General features: G+C 39.7%; 1 long non-coding RNA gene across 3 annotated transcripts in view; it reads left to right on the forward strand.

Moving 5' to 3' along the window:
* The first annotated feature begins 6 nt into the window (after positions 1–6).
* Positions 7–17,263, forward strand: part of LOC106734296 (uncharacterized) — a 50,436-nt gene continuing 33,179 nt past the window's right edge. For 2 of the 3 annotated variants that reach the window (XR_001369977.2, XR_003548485.1), the window contains exons 1-3: positions 7–917; positions 2,138–2,512; positions 11,612–11,717. This is a non-coding gene — a long non-coding RNA (uncharacterized LOC106734296). The remainder of the gene's footprint in view (positions 918–2,137; positions 2,513–11,611; positions 11,718–17,263) is intronic. The other variant, XR_003548484.1, reaches the window with a different exon arrangement.

Below are 17,263 nucleotides of genomic sequence, written 5' to 3' on the forward strand. Positions count from 1 at the left end.
TCGTGCGCGGCTCTCTGCTGTCGCAGGAGGCTCCCCAGTGGCGGCACGCCCGTCGTGCCTGTTGCTGGCGCCGGCGCGCAGTGCGGGCTCCGGCTCCGGCCCTTCGCCGACGGCGCACTGCCTGCCTGTTGAGTGAAAGGTCACGGCGCCAACCAGAATCTCCAGACTCGCAGAAGAATGATTCTGTTGGCCTTCTGGGCCGGACAGTCACCCCATCGTCCACCTTCAGCCAAGCCTCAGGATTGGAACAGCCACAGGAGGACAGAGAACGCCACCGAGAGAAGCCGGAGATGGCGTTAACTTGTTCAACACACTTACAAGTCTGAGGTCATTTGAACCATACACACACTTGGGAATCACAGCTTCCAACTTCGATAACCAAATTTTACTTACAAAGTAAAATAAAATAAAATGCTTTAAGTCAGCCCAGGGAATAAGTGGAATGTGAAAAGGAATTTACCAAGGGCATTTGAGATAAAACCTGTTAGAACGAGAACTGCTCTCTTGGTGTTTAGCTCACATTCACCCACATATCTAAATCTATAGACCGCCAAACACAGCCTTATGGTGACCTCGTATCTTGTTTCTTCTCTTAGCAGGATTGCCCTTCACTTGTAGACTGGGCACTCAGGATTAAAATCCAAATACCTTATTGGCTTTTAGTATGATTGGAAAGAAAAGCTAACCAGTCTGTGATCAACAACTGCATGTAGTCACCCCTTCACAAGTGTATGTGTACAGATCATCAGTTGTTTCTTAGTTCTTAAATCCTTGGCATCTGTCCTTGTATACCTAATATCAATTATTGTAATAGGCTTGACGTCAACTTATTCACAGACTAAACTGATCTCAGCTCTGACTTCACTGATGGAATACAGTATGTTTGCTGAAGGATAAGAGACAAGATGGAGGAATAGGTACAATTTTTAATTTTTATCTTGTTTTTGACATAGGGCTGTGCACTTTGTGGAGAGAGAGAGATCACAATCCCTTCTGGGGTTTTGGACACACACACAGACACTGGATTTGATTTTTCAATCCAGGATTCCAACCACAGTCAGCCATGTGGGAATCCAGCACCTTAACCACCGCCTTGTGCTAGGCCCTGGAATATGTAATCTTAAAGTAGAGCATATTCCAGAAGGGCAGGCCTGGAAGGACCACATAATAGGGCCTTTTGTGGAGCCAGAATAAATGACAAGAGCTTTGGGTAACTGAATAGAAAAGTAGGGTCAGGGTGGGTAAAACAAATTTCTCTTTGGCAATATTGCAGAATGAAAGACATATTTAGCCAACTTACTAAAGGCTAGTTGGCAAATGATATTTTCAAAAATAGGATCACCCTGCTCTTAAAAACCTGGAAATAAGACAACAAAGAGCAAAAGTTGTTTATCTAGCAGGTCTCCACATCTAGAACTAGTTCTTTAGAATGTCATCTAATACATGCAAAAAAACTTGATCATAATAAATGAAATAGTCCAGGCACTGAAAAGGAAAACATACCAAAATATTAGTGGTGTTCTGCCTGCAACCCACGTTTCCTCAGTCTGTCTTGGGTAGGGAGGCAATGAGTGAAATATTTTTTTCCCCAAGACACCTACCCAGGTTTTTTTAAATACTAATAATTAATAGGATTCAAAGTTTAAAAAAATGAGAGGGACTTTTAAATTGGAAGTCATCTGGTTTTTCTTTAATTTACTTATTTCTTCAGTGAAAAAGTAAGATGAGAAATACCCCCAACATTTGTCTTCAGGTCATAATCCTGTCCCCAGTTTCAGCCAACCAGTGCCAGGTATGCACAGGAAGGCCTTGGGACATGAACCTGGCACCTTTCCGTGTGACCTCAGCATGATAATTGGAAGCAATCCGTTTCTATAAGCCTGTCTGCCTACTTGCATATAAAAAGATGGGAAATTGTCATTTTTACTGTATTTTTCATAATATTTTACTGTTTGTGTTTTGTGTGCTGCTGTATGTTTATTGACTTCTGGGGTTTTTTTAATTTTTAAATGAGATGGTAGGTCATATCATACCACATCAGCTGCTCTTAAAGTGTGGTCTGATACTAAGACCTTTTCATTAGATTTTATTTTCATAATAAGACATAATTTGTCTTTTTCCTCTCATTCTTTCTCAGATGTACACTGAAGTTTTCCAGAGGCAACACAGTGTAATGACACCATCGTTCCAATGGCTGATGGAATATGTACTTGTGTGTTCATGTTCTCTAAAATATTCTAGGAGAATAGGTTTCTGAAATGTACAAACATTTATAGTGTCTTCATACTTCAGTGGGCCAATATTTTCCAAACGGCCAATGTATGATGTTACAAAATCGTAGATAAAAGATTTATTGAAAATGAAAGACAAGGGCCAACAAGTGGTATGATGGTTGAAATACTGGATGCCCTCAGATGACAACAGGTGGTTGAAGTACTGAACCTCCTCGGATGACAACAGTTCAAGTCCTAAGCATGGCAGCTAGCTATTTCACTTTCTCTGTCTCACTCTGGTGAGTATACATGTCCTATGGCAAAATGTTTAAAAATAATAATGATAAAATTTAAAAAGAAAAATAAAGACAAATTGATGGGATTTTAAAATAATTTCTTAAATTATAATTTCTGATTTACACATATTTGAAGTGTATCTTCTTGGGGTACAGTATGTTTTTTTTAGCACTTCTCTAAGTTTTTGTTTTGTAAACATTGTTACTTTTGTTAATATATAATGGAGTTATTATTTTAAACAAATTAATTTTTTAAATTTTCTCAAGTTTTATATCTAATATAGTAAATATCAGTGGGTATAACTCATGTAAACAAAAGCTGTTTGGGGCCCTCAAAAATATTTAAGAATGTACAGGGCCTCAGACTAAAATTTTTGAGAAATGAGATACTATTGATTGATAAATAGTAAGAATTATGATTCTCCCTTCTATGCGTCTAATGATATGAATAGTTCACAGCTGTAAAAACAGATCATCCAGAACCTTCCTTATAACTGGTAATTTCTGTGGTGTATTAACATTGCTCCTCATTTAGAGAGGCTGGTTAGTTTTGCTACAGGACACATGTGCTTGCTGGAGAGAGAGAGAGAAAGAGAAAGAAAGTGAGAAATCACCTCCTGGGGGGATAGCCATGCCACAATACCATCTCTATTTTCCTCTTGGGATTTTGGGCATGCACGTACACATGCCTGGCATGTTTCTCAAACCACCAGATGGAGGAATCAAACCCTGCTTTGAACCATGTGGGATCCAGCAAGCAGCCTTAACCACAACACCACCAACTGGGATGAGGTTACTTGTTTGCCTTACAATTAAGCCGTTGTTTCTTTATTCATGGTAGAGCATGTGCACACACACATGTGAGAGTAAGGAAGAGAGACAGAGTTAAGCACCCTCCACCAAATAGAGAGAGAGAAAGAGAAAGAAAGTGAGAAATCACCTCCTGGGGGGATAGCCATGCCACAATACCATCTCTATTTTCCTCTTGGGATTTTGGGCATGCACGTACACATGCCTGGCATGTTTCTCAAACCACCAGATGGAGGAATCAAACCCTGCTTTGAACCATGTGGGATCCAGCAAGCAGCCTTAACCACAACACCACCAACTGGGATGAGGTTACTTGTTTGCCTTACAATTAAGCCGTTGTTTCTTTATTCATGGTAGAGCATGTGCACACACACATGTGAGAGTAAGGAAGAGAGACAGAGTTAAGCACCCTCCACCAAATCTGGTTATGCCACTATTCCCATCTTCTAGCCCATTGGATCTTGGACAGTCACACTTGTGTCAGCAGATAAGTGAGCTGGGGATTTAAACCACTCGCTATGTAGGAATCCAGTTTCTCTTGGATAGCACATTACCACTGTGTACTGGCTCCACAGAGCCAGCTTTATTACTTAAGCTTTTCTCAGGGTACTAGCAGATGGCATAGGGGTCACATAACGGGAATCCCACATGGCCGACCGCTGTTTGAGTCCTGGATCCAGTGGCTTGAAAATCATGCCAAAAACATGTGCAAGCATGCGCAAGATCCTGGGAGGAAAATGGAGAAGGAATTGCAAAGTGGCTAACTCCTCTAGGGGGTGATTTCTCATGTTCCCTCTCACTGTCTCTGTCTCTCTCTGGCAAGCACATGCACCCTAAGGAAAAAAAACCTCTAAAAAAAAAAGGTTTTCTTAATCTTGAAAAAAAAATTCTTATTTCAGTCCACTGTTTTTCACAAGGAAGACCATCAAGCATTTTATTCTTTTTTTTTTTTTTCCTGGTGAGGTTTTTGCTATAGGGCACATGCACTCACCAGAAAGACAGAGACAGAAAGTCCCTGGGGGGTAATTTCTCACTTTCTGTCTCTCTGTCTGTCTCTGTCTGTCTGGTGAGTACATGTGCCCTATAGCGAAAACCTCTCCAAAAAAAAAAAAAAAAGAATTACAGGACTGGGACCAGCAGATGTCATATGGTTATGTTGTTGAACTCCCACATAGTCGACCATGGTTAGAGTCCTGGACCCAGTGACTTAAAACTCACACCAGGTTCATGTGCATGCCTGACAGAAGAATGAAGGAGAAGGGATCGCAGCGTGGCCATCCCACTAGGGGGTGATTTCTCACTTTCTCTCTCTGTCTCTTTCTGTCTTTCCAACAAGCATACATGCCCTACAGCAAAAATCGCTCTTAAAAAAAAAAATTACAGGATTGGGGGCCAGCAAATGGCATGGTGTTTAAGATGCTAGGCTCCCATATGGCCAACTATGGTTTGACTCCCAGACCTGGTGGATTGCTTTCTCTGTCTCTGTCTCTGTCTCTCTCTCTGGTGAGTGCATATAGCAAACTTTAAAATAATAATAAATTAATAAGTTTATTTTTTAAAAAATAAGAATTACAGGATTTGGGCCAGTCCAATGGCCTAGTGGTTAAAGGAGTTGGATCCCACGTAGCCAAACACACTGCTTGAATCCTGGCCTCAGTGGCTTGAAAAACATGTTAGTACATGTACATGCATGTCCCAAATCCCTATAGGATGGAGAAATGGAAGAGACGTGGCATGACCATATCTCACTGAGGGGATACTTTCTCCCTTCTCTCTCTGGAGAGACACTCAACAATTTAAGAACAAAAATAAAAAGAAGCTTCTCTAGCTCCCTAATGGAAAGATAGCCCAGTTTAAAAAATGAATAAAGGGAACCAGAAGGTGACATGGAGGTTAAGGTAGCTGATCTCACAGGGCTGACTGAGTGGTTTGAGTTTCAGATTGGGAGTCTTAAAAAACAGGCCAGGTATGTGTGGATTGGTGTCCAGAATCTCAAGAAGAAAATGAGGGAGAAGGGATTGCACTGTGACCATCCCTGCCCCAGGGTGGTGATTTCTCACTTTCTCTGTCTATCTCTGGCAAGCACAAGTGCCTTATAGCAAACAAAAACTAATTAAAAAATGGACAAAAGATCCTGTAAAAAAATAAATTGGGATCTGACAGTGGCTCAGCAGTAAAACAAGATGCTCTGCAAAGCAGACTCACATGGGAAGGTTCTGAATTGCATTCAGACTTCCTTGAGTACACTGGGCATCTTTCTGGGGCAAATTATAACATGACAACCTTATTGGGAGTGCTGTCTTTCTCAGTATCTGTCACTATCTTTGTCTCTGTCTGTCTGTGTCTCTGTCTCTCTTGCTCACAGAATAAATAAACATTTTTTTTTTAAGTTGAATAAGGGGGCTAGCAGATGGCATAGGGATTAAGGGCACTGGATTCCCACGTGGCCAACTGCAGTTCAAGTCCTGGACCTGACAGCTTGCTTTTCTCACTTTCTTTCTTTCTGTCTCTCTCTCATTGTGTGTCTCTCTCTGGTCAAATTAAAATAAGTAAATAAAGTTAAATAAAATAATTCTTTTTAAAAAATTGAGTAAGTTTTAGAGCTCTAATGTACAGCATGGTGACTATAATTAAAAATTCTGTATTATATCCTTCAAATTTGCTAAGAGAGTAGATCTTCCATATTATTCAAAAAAAAAAAAAAGACTTAATGGACCTGAACAGACATTTCTCAAAAAAAGAAAATCAAATGGCTAAAAAATACATGAAAAGATGTCAAAATCATTGGCCATTAGGGAAATTCAAATGGAAAACCACAATGAGGCGCAATATCAAACACCAGGATGACTATAATCCATAAATAGTTTTGTGAAGGTTGGGAGAAATTGGAAGCTTCACATACATTGCTGGTGGGAATATAAAAATTGTGCAGCCACTTTGAAAAATGGTCCAGCAGTTCCTCAGGATGCTAAACAGAAATATGATCTAGCAGTTTCACTCTTACACATATACATACAAGATATGAAATATATATGCACATGACATTGACATAAATGTTTATAGCACTGTAGTTCATAATAAGCAAAAAGTGGAAGCAATTCAAGTGTCCATTAACTGATGAAAAGCTAAAATATGGCATTATCTATACAATGGAATATTGTTCAACAATAAAAATGAATTTCTTTTTTAATTTTACAACTTTCTAATTTTCATTTTATTTTTACCATAGGGTGCATGTGCACACTAGGGAGAGACAGAAATAAAAAGAAAGAATCCCCCAGGGAGGATGACCATACCACAATCACTTCTTCTTTATTGTCTCAAGATTTTATTCATGTACATACACATGCCCAGTGTGTTTTTCAAGCTGGCAGGTTCAGGATTTGAACCACACAGCCATGTGGGATCCAGCCACATGTGCAGGCCCCAGGGATTAATTTCTGATAAATGCTACAATTAATGAGCCTTGAAAATTTATATGAAATAGAACCTGGACCAGCAGGTGGCATGGTGGTTAAAGCGCTAGACTCCCACATGGCCAACTGCAGTTCAAGTCCCAGACTTAGCAGCTTGCTTTTTCACTTTCCCTTTCTCTCTCTCTCTCTCTCTCTCTCTGGTCGAAAAAAATAAGGGACCAACAGATGGCATAATACTTAAGTTCCTAGACTCCCATATAGTTGACCATGGTTTGAGTCCTGGGCCCAGCAGCTTAAAACTCATGTGGGCATATGTGCGTATGTGCCCAAAATCCTGACAGAGAGTGGAGGAGAAGGGATTGCAGCAAGGCCATCCCCCATGGGGGGTGATTTCTCTCTTTGTCTCTGTCTCTCTCTCTGCCTCTCTGGTAAGCACACCCTCTCTATAACAAAAATCTAAAAAAAAAAAAAATTAATAACAGGAGAAAATAAATAATTCTTTTGAAAACAACAAACAAATAAAATAGTCCTTAGGAGCAAGCAGGTGGCATAATGGTAACGTTGCTGAACTCTCATGTAGTCAATTCCGGTTTGCGTCCTGGACCGAGCAACTTAAAACTCATGCCAGGCACATGTGCATCAGTGCCCAAGATCTCAAAAGGAAAATGGAGAAGGGGTTGTGGGCTGGCCATACCCCTGGGGGGTCATTTCTCACTTTCTGTCTTTCTGGCAAGTGCCTACTCCCTATAGCAAAAATCTCTCTTTAAAAAAAATTTAAAAAGCACTCTTAATGTCTCTCTTTTAATTAGTACCTGAAGAACAAAATAGCTGAGTTTATATAGCTTACTGCAATAATTAAATAGATATTTTTAATGTATTTTTTTAATTTCAAGAAAAGTTTTAGCCATAATAAATTAAAATCACAAAATGTTTTAAGACTTAAAGCCAGGAAAAAGGTTAGGATTCTGTTCGAATAGTAGGTAGATGAACGTATCAACAGTTTAAGAGACGACAATAAAACCTTAAATGTGGAAAACAAAGTATAAAATAAAAATCAGTCATGTTTTAGTCAAAAGTCATAAATTCTCTTTCACCAGTTGAGTCTCATGTAAGTAATCTCTTTTGTTGTGGTCTGATCTTTTCATTTAAATTCCAGAAGTTAACATTCAATTCTGGGGACCAACAGTTACAGTAATGGCTATGTTGCTGGACTCCCATGTAGTCGACCACGGTTCAAGTCCCAGACCCAGTGGCTTAAACTTAAGCCAGGCACATGTCTTTCTGTCTCTGTCTTTCTGGCGAGCGCACATGCCCTGTAGCAAAAAAAAACTCTAAAAAAAAATAAAATTAAATTCTGGACTTGTTCCTACCATTAAGTTGGCCATTTTCTTGGTTGTTTTTTGGACTCTTATTTCTGTGTGTCTGTCTTTAGTTTTCCTGGTATAGCACACCTATCAGAACTTCTTGAAGAGCAGGACTGCTGTTGGTAAATTCTTTCAGGTTTTGTTTATCTGAGAATATTTTTGTCTTTTCTTCCCATATAAAGGATAATCTTGCTGGGTATAGAATTCTTGTTTGAAATTGTTTTTCACTCAACACTTTGAATATATTTTCCCATCCTTTCCTTTCCCACATTGTTTCTGATGATGGGTCCATTGTTAGCCTGGTGGAATATCCTTTGTAAGTAACTTGATGTTTCTCTCTTGCCAATTTTAGAATCTTGTCTTTGTCTGTGGTTTTGGTCAATCTGGCTATGATGTGCCTTGGAGAAGATCTTCTTGGGTTGATTGTATGCAGGGTCTTTTGTATTTCTTGGGTCTGGATATTTGAGTGTCTCTCTGGGTCTGGAAAGTTTTCTTCTAGGAGTTCATAGAATAAATTATCAATGCCCTTGTTAGTTTCTTCACCTTCTGGGATACCAATTATCTAGATGTTTGCAGGTTTAATGGTATCTAATATTTCTTGTATATCATTTTCATTTTGTTGGATTATTTTTTCATTCTTTTTGGTGAAATTTTCTAGGACAGAAGTTCTGTCTTCTACATCTGAAATTCAATCTTCTGTATTATCTTATCTGCTTTTAATACTTTCAAGGGAGGTTTTTATTTCCTGTATTATAGCCTTCACCTCTAACAGCTCCATTTGATTCTTTTTTTGTTTGTTTGTTTTTGTTTAAGAGAGATTTTTGGCTATAGGATACATGAGCTTGCTGGAGAGACAGAGAGACAAAAACAAGAAATCACCCCCCAGGGGGGATGGCCACACTGCAATCCCTTCTCCTCTAGTCTCTTCTTGGGATTTTGGGAATGCATGCACATGCATTGAGTTTTAAGCCGCTGAGTCCAGGACTCAAACTTCAGTCGATTATCCGGGAGTCCAACAACGTAACCATTGCACCATCTGCTGGTCCCTGATTATTTTTTATGGTGTGTATTTCAACTCATGCAAGAACTTCCGCACCTCTTGAAACTTGTTGACTCTTTTCTCCTGCATCTTCTAAAGTTCATTGTCTCTCTTCTCTTGCATCTCTGTTAGCTTTGTCACTACAAATATTCTATATTCTTTATCTGACATTTCCACAAGTTCCATTGTACTGTCTGTGCATGAGGAGTTGTGCTTTCCTCTTGGGGGAGAGATATTTTCTTGGTTTCTCATATTTCTTGTGCCTCTGTGGTAGTCTCTGGTCATCCGATAAATTATGCATTTCTTCCTAATTTCTTAAAGTTATATCTGAGCGTTCAGAGGCATGAGGGAGGAGGTGATCTACAATCTCTCTGCAGTTCTGTTTTTCTCTCAGTCTGGTAGATCTTGGGACCTGGAGGGTGAAGTCTGAACAGAAACTCTTTAGTTGTCTTAACCCCTGAAAGGAATTGCTCACAGCTCAAATGCAGATGATTTCTCAAAAGGGCCTGCACTTTACGTTTCCTATCAATCTGGTGGTTCCTAGGGTCTTGAGGGTGAAGTCTGAGCAGAAACTCTTCAGTTGTCTTAGCCCCTGAAAAGGATTTCTCACAGCTCAAATGTCTCATTCTCCATTCTTACTGGCACATTGTCCAAAGGTGCAAGAACAAAGATAAAACAAGTCACCATTCAAACCATCAGTGTGATGAAGACTTTTTAAATTAAGGCAGCCTGTCTCATTACGGCAGTGAGTAATAATCTATGAACACATAAACAAATGGGAAAGGGCAGAGATAATTACTGTTTAAAAATTGTTTTTCAAAGTGTGAAATGTATTTGCTGTTTTAATCAATTGCATATTACTTATAATTGAAATTGTGACTCAATCCAGAAGAAAAATTTTAACACTCATAAGTCTCAACTTAATACACATTTTTATGGAAGGACATATGACAAGGTGATCAATAAAAGACTTTGAAGCAAAAAACTAATTAACATAAAACATGGTAAAATTATGTGATGAAGTGGATTCGAAATAAAAATTCAAAGAGAAAAAGTAACATAAAATTCTTCCTATTAAAGTTGATGACATTTTTTTCTTAAAAATTGATAGATTATGTCAAATGCTATAGTTTGATTCTCCTCCTATACACAAGTGATGCCATAGTTTTATTTTCACTTTTCTTTTTTCTTTAACTTTGCTGTAGGGCACATGCACTCACCAGAGAGAGAAAGAGAAAGGGAGAGTGAGAAATCATCCCCTAGGAGAGCTAGCCACATCACAAGTCCTTCTCCTCCATTCTCCTTTAGGGATTTTGGGCATGCATGCATATGTGCCCAATGTGATTTTCAAACCACCAAGTCTGAGTCTTTTTTTTTTTTGAGAGGTTTTTGCTATAGGGTGCGTGCGCTCGCCAGACAGAGAGATAGAAAGCAAGAAATCACCCCCCAGGGGGGATGACCATGCTGCAATCCCTTCTCCTCCATTCTCCTCTCAGGATCTTGGGCATGCACGCACACTCATCCGGCGTGAGTTTTAAGCCACCGGGTCCAGGACACGAACTGCAGTCAACTACATGGGAGTCCAGCAACATAGCCATTACACTAACTGCTGGTCCCCCAAGTCTGAGTCTTAAACCGTGCTGTCAGCCATGTGAAATCCGGCTGCCTTAACTACCACATCACCTGCTCTAGATTTTAGCAAGTATGAGCAAAAATTCTGAAGGCCATTCTCTTAGTCCTTTAGGAAATACATAACTCAGAGTAAACCCATTACAGAAAAATTCTCAGCAAACCTGTATAATCTTAAATTCATTATTACCATTTCCACACAAAGAAAGCACATTGTTATTGTTCTTTTAAAAACTGACTTTGAAGTCATGAATTAGTTTTGCTCCCACCCCTGAATTTTTCAACATTTTCTTATACAACACCAGGCTTCTGCATACTGAGACTTCTGCCTCAAATCCTTTCATTCCTCCCAGTTGCTTATAGAAAAGAATGCTAACACTTCCATGTGACTCCTATTGCCCTTCATGATCTGAAACCCAATTATCATTCCAGACTCTACTTTCTATCTCTACTTAAATAAACTCTGCACCTCTTTTCAATATTTTGAAGGTACTGTTCAAAAGAAGAAGTGAAAGAAGATACCTCTTTCACTCCCTGACTTTTCCCTCTTTTTGGAATACTCACCCCACATCTTACTTCCCAACTAGGTTTAATTTTTACGTATTTTCAAATCCCAATCTACTTAGCAGTTGAAGCTTCATGTGACATCCCCCACCATTTCCATCACTAAGGTTGGAATATAACGATATAACATTATAGTAAAATTATGTGAAGGAAATAGAGTGGAAATAAAAAGTCAAAGAGAAAAAGTAACAATGGGAAATTCTACCTATTTCTGGTGAATAGTGTCTTTCCCCATCATGCATGTATTCAACCATCTCTTCCTGTTTGTATCTTCTTGTAGAGTGCCAGTTTCAAGACAGAGGCAATGCCTACTCATTCATCATTGTATTCTTACTCACCATAATAGTCTGTTTTTACCATCATATTCTTAAGCCCTACAATGCAAGGTAGGTACTTAATAAATATTGGGAGAACTAATGGATGGATCAGTTGATTTTCCTGATCAGTTAAAATACTTTTGTGGAAAGTAATGGCTATTCTAACAATCTTAAGTTAAAAAAAGATTATTGGAGACTATCAAATCTCACAAGTTTACAGGAAGCTATAATACCAGGCTTGACAAAATAGAGACCTAGGTGGCCCCAGACAGCCAAGAAGTTGAAAGTATTTAGCAGGAATAGCCTGGGAAGGGTACAACCATTGTGTTGTAGGACACTGCTGCTGTTGCCTTTTCAGGATACCTCCTCAATGCCTTTGGAGATTATCTGTTCACTGTTGTGAATTAAAATCATCAACTCTGGGCCAGCAGTTGGTGTAATGGCTATGTCGTTGGACTCTCACATAGTTGACTGCGGTTTGAGTCCCGGATCCAGTGGCTTAAACTCACATCGGGCGCGTGTGCATGCATGCCCAAGATCCCAAGAGGAGAATGGAGGAGAAGGGATTGCGGCGTGGCCATCCCCCTGGGGGGTGATTTCTCGCTTTCTGTCTCTCTGTCTCTCTCTGTCTGTCTGGCGAGCGCACGCGCCCTATAGCAAAAACGTCTCCAAAAACAAAAGAAAAAAGAAAATCATCATCTCTGTATTTTCATGCTGTTTGGCCAAGGATCAAACTCCTGGGAAATTGATCATTGGGTGAGCCTACATCACATGCCCATTCCCAGGTTGCTAGAGGTAAAGAGCGTCAGGATACTGCTCCTAAGGGTTCCAGAGTGAAAAGGAGAACATGCATCTCGTCAAGACAGTGGGAAATTTTCTCAAATAGGAGGAGAGTGTTAGACACAGAGCCACTAAGAAAGTACAGCTGTCTGTTACAGCTGTCTAGAACTAAAGCAAAATATGTGTTCCCACACAGAGCAGCTTGTTTTGTGCCATATGTGTATGTAGGACTTCTAGAATGACTTGAAAAGTAATGAAAACATATAAGTTATGTGTAATGTTTTAAGAGATGCTCTTAAGAAAACTTAATTCTCATTCTGTGATCAAAAAGAATACACAGTAATTCAGATACGATTATTCTAGAAGTTCTATGTAAAAAGTTCACAGCTAAGCATAGAGGAATTACAAAATCATTAACTGAATAAATCTTTGATATTTTTGTTTGCATTGTAAAAAAAAAAAAAAGTTATCTAGTCCTTCAATCTCAATTATAGAACACAATTCTACCATTCTGTGGAAATGGCCATGAGCCTAGGAATCTAAGAGACTGGAAAATGCTCAATTAATACAGAAATAAAATTTCTGTATTAATTTTGAGGAAAGTTCATTGTAATGAATAGTGAGAATCTAATAAAAATTGAGACTTGGAAAAACAAGATAAAAGGGAAGCCTCCGGTAGTCTGGTGATCGAGGTAGATGGGTCCCATGTGGTCAATTGCATTTTTCAAGTCCCAGATCCAGCAGCCTGAAAAACATGCTGGGTGGATGTCCATGTATGCCCAAGATCCTAAAAGGAGGGAGAAATGGAGTAGAGAGGATTTTAACATGACCATTCTTTCCCTCCCTCTTTATCTCTCTCCAGCAAACATGCATGCTCTCTGGCAAATTAAAAAATAAAAATTAAAAACATAAAGATTTTTTTCCTTAGCTATGAAGGAAATAAGCCAGAAAAGAAAACAAAAACTGGTATAAGCCTGAAGAATCAGTGGTGAAAAAGAAGTATATGTGGAAAAACTGGCAAATAAATGTTTATAGCATCTTTCTTTATAAGTGCCCAGATCTGGAAGCAGCCAATATGTTCTTCAGTAAGTAAATGATCAACAAAATGTGGTAAAAAATTTCCTTCTGGGACCAGCCTGTAGCCTAGTAGTTAAGGAAGCCAGATCCTACATGGCTGTGTTCAAATCCTGGCCCCATTAGCTTAAAAACATGCTGGGCAAATGTACATGCCCAAAATCCTGATAGGAAGAAGTGGAGAAGGGTGGCATGCCCATGCTGCATTAGGGGCTACCTTCTTCTCACTCTATCTCCCTCTGTCTCTGCCTCTCTGTCTCCATTTAGAGGAACGAACACGTGCACTTTATGGCAATTTTTTTAGTTTCCTTAGCCTCTCAGTAGTCAGTGCCTACCACCATCACCACCACTACCACCCTACCCCTGACAACAAATTATAGATTCATTCTCATGTTCTAGAATTTCTTATTGAATCATAAAGTATATAGTCTAGCTTCTCTTGCTCAGCATATTTCTGAGATTCATCATTTTGTGGCTTGTATCAGTAGTGCATTGCTTTTTGTTGCTGAATAATACTCCATTGTATAGATATACCACAATGTGTTTATTCACCTATGATTGAACATTGAGCTGTTTTCAGTTTGGACCTGTTAAATAAAATTTCTATGAGCATTCATGTAGCCATACAGAATAATTTCATTGCCCTAAAAAATTCCCCTGTGCATCCTACATTTAACCCTCCCTCGTGTTCCTCAAACCCTGGGCACCACTGATCTTTTTCCATTGCTATAGTTTTATTATTTCCAGAATGTCTCATAATTGTAATTAAAGTATATTTACTCATTTCAGACAGATATCTTTCACTTAGTATTGTATATTTAGGATAATAGTGATTTCCTAATTACCCTCTTACTGTCTCTGTCTCTCTCCAGTGAGCACACACACCCTATGGCAGAACCTTAAAAAAAAAAAAAAGTAGATTGCTATGGTTGAGCTTTAAGAATTCTTTGTATATTTTGGATATAATTCTTTTATCAAATTAGTTTGATAGCTCATTTTATCAGTAATTCCGTTGTATTAAAGTTTGTTTAAACATTTACCCATTGAAAGACAACTGGTTGTTTCCAATTTTCGATAATTGTGAATCACTGCTATAATCATTTGCATGCAGGTTTCTGTGTAGACATAATTTTTCAAATCAGTTGAGTAAATATCTATGAACACAATTGCTGAATCATATGATAAGATGGTGTTTAGTTTATTTCCAGCTTTGTAAGAAATTGCCAAACTGGGAGCTGGCAAGTGGCGTGGTGGTTAAGGGTGTTAGACTCCCACATAGCTGACCCTGGTTTGAGTCCTGAACCTGGCAGCTTGCTTTTTTGCTCTCTCCCCACTCTCCCACCCCCTTACTCTGTCCCTTACTGGTTAAATTAAAATAAATAAATAAATAAAGTTAAATAAGATAATTATCTTAAAAAAAGAAAGAAAGAAAGAAATTGCCGAACCGGGACCAGCAAATGGAAGAGTAGTTAAGGCCCTGGACTCCCACGTGGCCAACCATGATTTGAGTCCTGGATCTGGCAGCACAACCCGGGCATGTGTGCATATGTGCCCAAAATCCTGAGAGAAGGACAGCGGTGTGGACACCCCCTCTGGGGGGGGGTGATTTGTTGTGTTCTATCTCTGTATGCTCTCAAGCATTTTTCCATATGCTTATTTGTCATCTGTATATTTTCTTTGGTATAATATTGCTTGTTTTTTTTTAAGATCTTTGTCCATCAAAAAAAGTAGACTGTGAGGCCAGCAGGGAGCATGGTGATTAAGGCCCTGGACTCCCACATGTACAACTCCAAATCCTGGACCCGATGACTTAAAAATAATGCCAAGCATGTGTGTGTGTTCCCTAAATCCTGAGAGGAGAATGGAGGAAAAAGGATTGCACTATGGCCATCTACCCTGGGAGGTGATTTCTCACTTCTCCCCTGTCTGTCACTCTCCAGTGAGCACTTACACCGTATGGCAAAAACCTTAAAAAAAATTTTTTTTTTAATTAAAAAGGTAGAGGGGGACCAGCAGTTAGCATAATGGCCATGTCACTGGACTCCCACGTAGACGACCGTGGTTCAAGTCCCGGACCCGGTGGCTTAAACTCATGCCGGGCGCGTGTGCGTGCGTGTCCAAGATCCCAAGCGGAGAATGGAGGAGAAGGGATAGTGGCATGGCCATCCCCCCTGGGGGGTGATTTCTCGCTTTCTGTCTCTGTGTGTCTCTCTGTCTGTCTGGCGAGCGCATGCGCCCTATAGCAAAAACAAAACAAAACAAAAAACAAAAAACAAAAAAAACCTCTCCAAAAAAAATTAAAAAGGTAGAGCATTAAGAATTCTTTGTTTATTTTGGATACAGGTCTTTTACCATATAGGTGTTTTGCAAATACTTTCTCCCTTGCTGAAGCTTGTGTTTTGAATCTCTTATAGAACTAAAGTTTTGTTGTTTTAATTTGCTAAAGGATATGTGTGCTCACCAGAAAGACAGACAGAGAGAGAGAGTGCATGAAAGTGAGAAAGCACCCTTATGGGGATGATCACACCTCACTCTCGTCTCCATTTCTCCTTTCAGGATTTTGGGTATGTATGCACACACATCCAGTGTGATTTTCAAGCTGCCAGGTCCAGGACTGAAACCATGGGGTCATTCATATAGCATCCAGCTGCCATAGCATCCAGCTGCCTTAGCCCATCACAACACCAGCTAGCCCCAGAACAAAAGTTTTTAACTTTTTTTGTACTGATCTCAGGTCTTGTTTTTTTTTTTTTGTTTTTTTGTTTTTTGTTTTTTTAATTAGTGAAAGAGTCAGAGGGAGAGAGAGAGAGAGAGAGAATAACACCCTCGACAGGGTCTCATCAAGTGATGATCCCTTTTTCCCACCCTATAGTTCCTCAAGATCCTGGGCACATGCACACACTTGGTCTGTTTTTAGGCCAACCCAAGAATTTGAACCCTCAGTCAGCCTTGTGGCCTCCAGCACTGAACTTCAGTTTGCTACCAACTGCATCATCAACCTGTGCTCAAAGTTTTTACCTTCTTTTTTTGAGAGAGATTTTTTTATATATGGCATGTGTGCTTGCTGGAGAAAGAGAGAGACAGAAAGCGAGAAATCAACCCCCAGTGGCGATGGCCATACTGCAATCCCTTCTTCTCCATTCTCCTCTTGGGATTTTGGGCACATGTGCACATGCACCTGGCATGAGTTTAAGCCACTGCGTCCAGGACTCGAACCGTGGTCTACTATGTGGGAGTCCAGTGACATAACCATTATGCCATATGCTGGTCCCTTAACTTTTTTAAAAAATTATTTTATTTAGCTTTATTTATTATTTGTTTAGTAATAAATAATATGACCAGAGAGGGACAGAACGATAGAGAGGAAAGTGAGAAAGCAAGCCACAAGGGCCAGGAGTTGAACCATGGTTGGCCATGTGGGAGTCCAGTGCCCCCAATCACCACACCACCTGCTGGCCCCCCTTAACTTGTTTTTTTAAAGAACTATTTATTTATTTCCATTTGTTATTATTATTTTTAAATTTGACCAAAGACAGAGAGAGAGAAAGGGAAAGTAGAAAGCAAGTCACCAGGTCGGGGACTCGAACCACAGTCAGCCATGTGGGAATCCATCGCCTTTAACCACCACGGCACCTGCCGGCTCCATCTTAATGTTCTTAAAAAAACAATTATTGGGAACCAGCAGTTAGCGTAATGGCTATGTCGCTGGACTCCCACGTAGTCGACCGTGGTTCGTGTCCCGGACTCGGTGGCTTAAAACT

The sequence above is a fragment of the Tupaia chinensis genome, unplaced genomic scaffold (assembly GCF_000334495.1).
Source record: "Tupaia chinensis unplaced genomic scaffold, TupChi_1.0 Scaffold000088_1, whole genome shotgun sequence".
Classification (NCBI taxonomy): domain Eukaryota; kingdom Metazoa; phylum Chordata; class Mammalia; order Scandentia; family Tupaiidae; genus Tupaia; species Tupaia belangeri.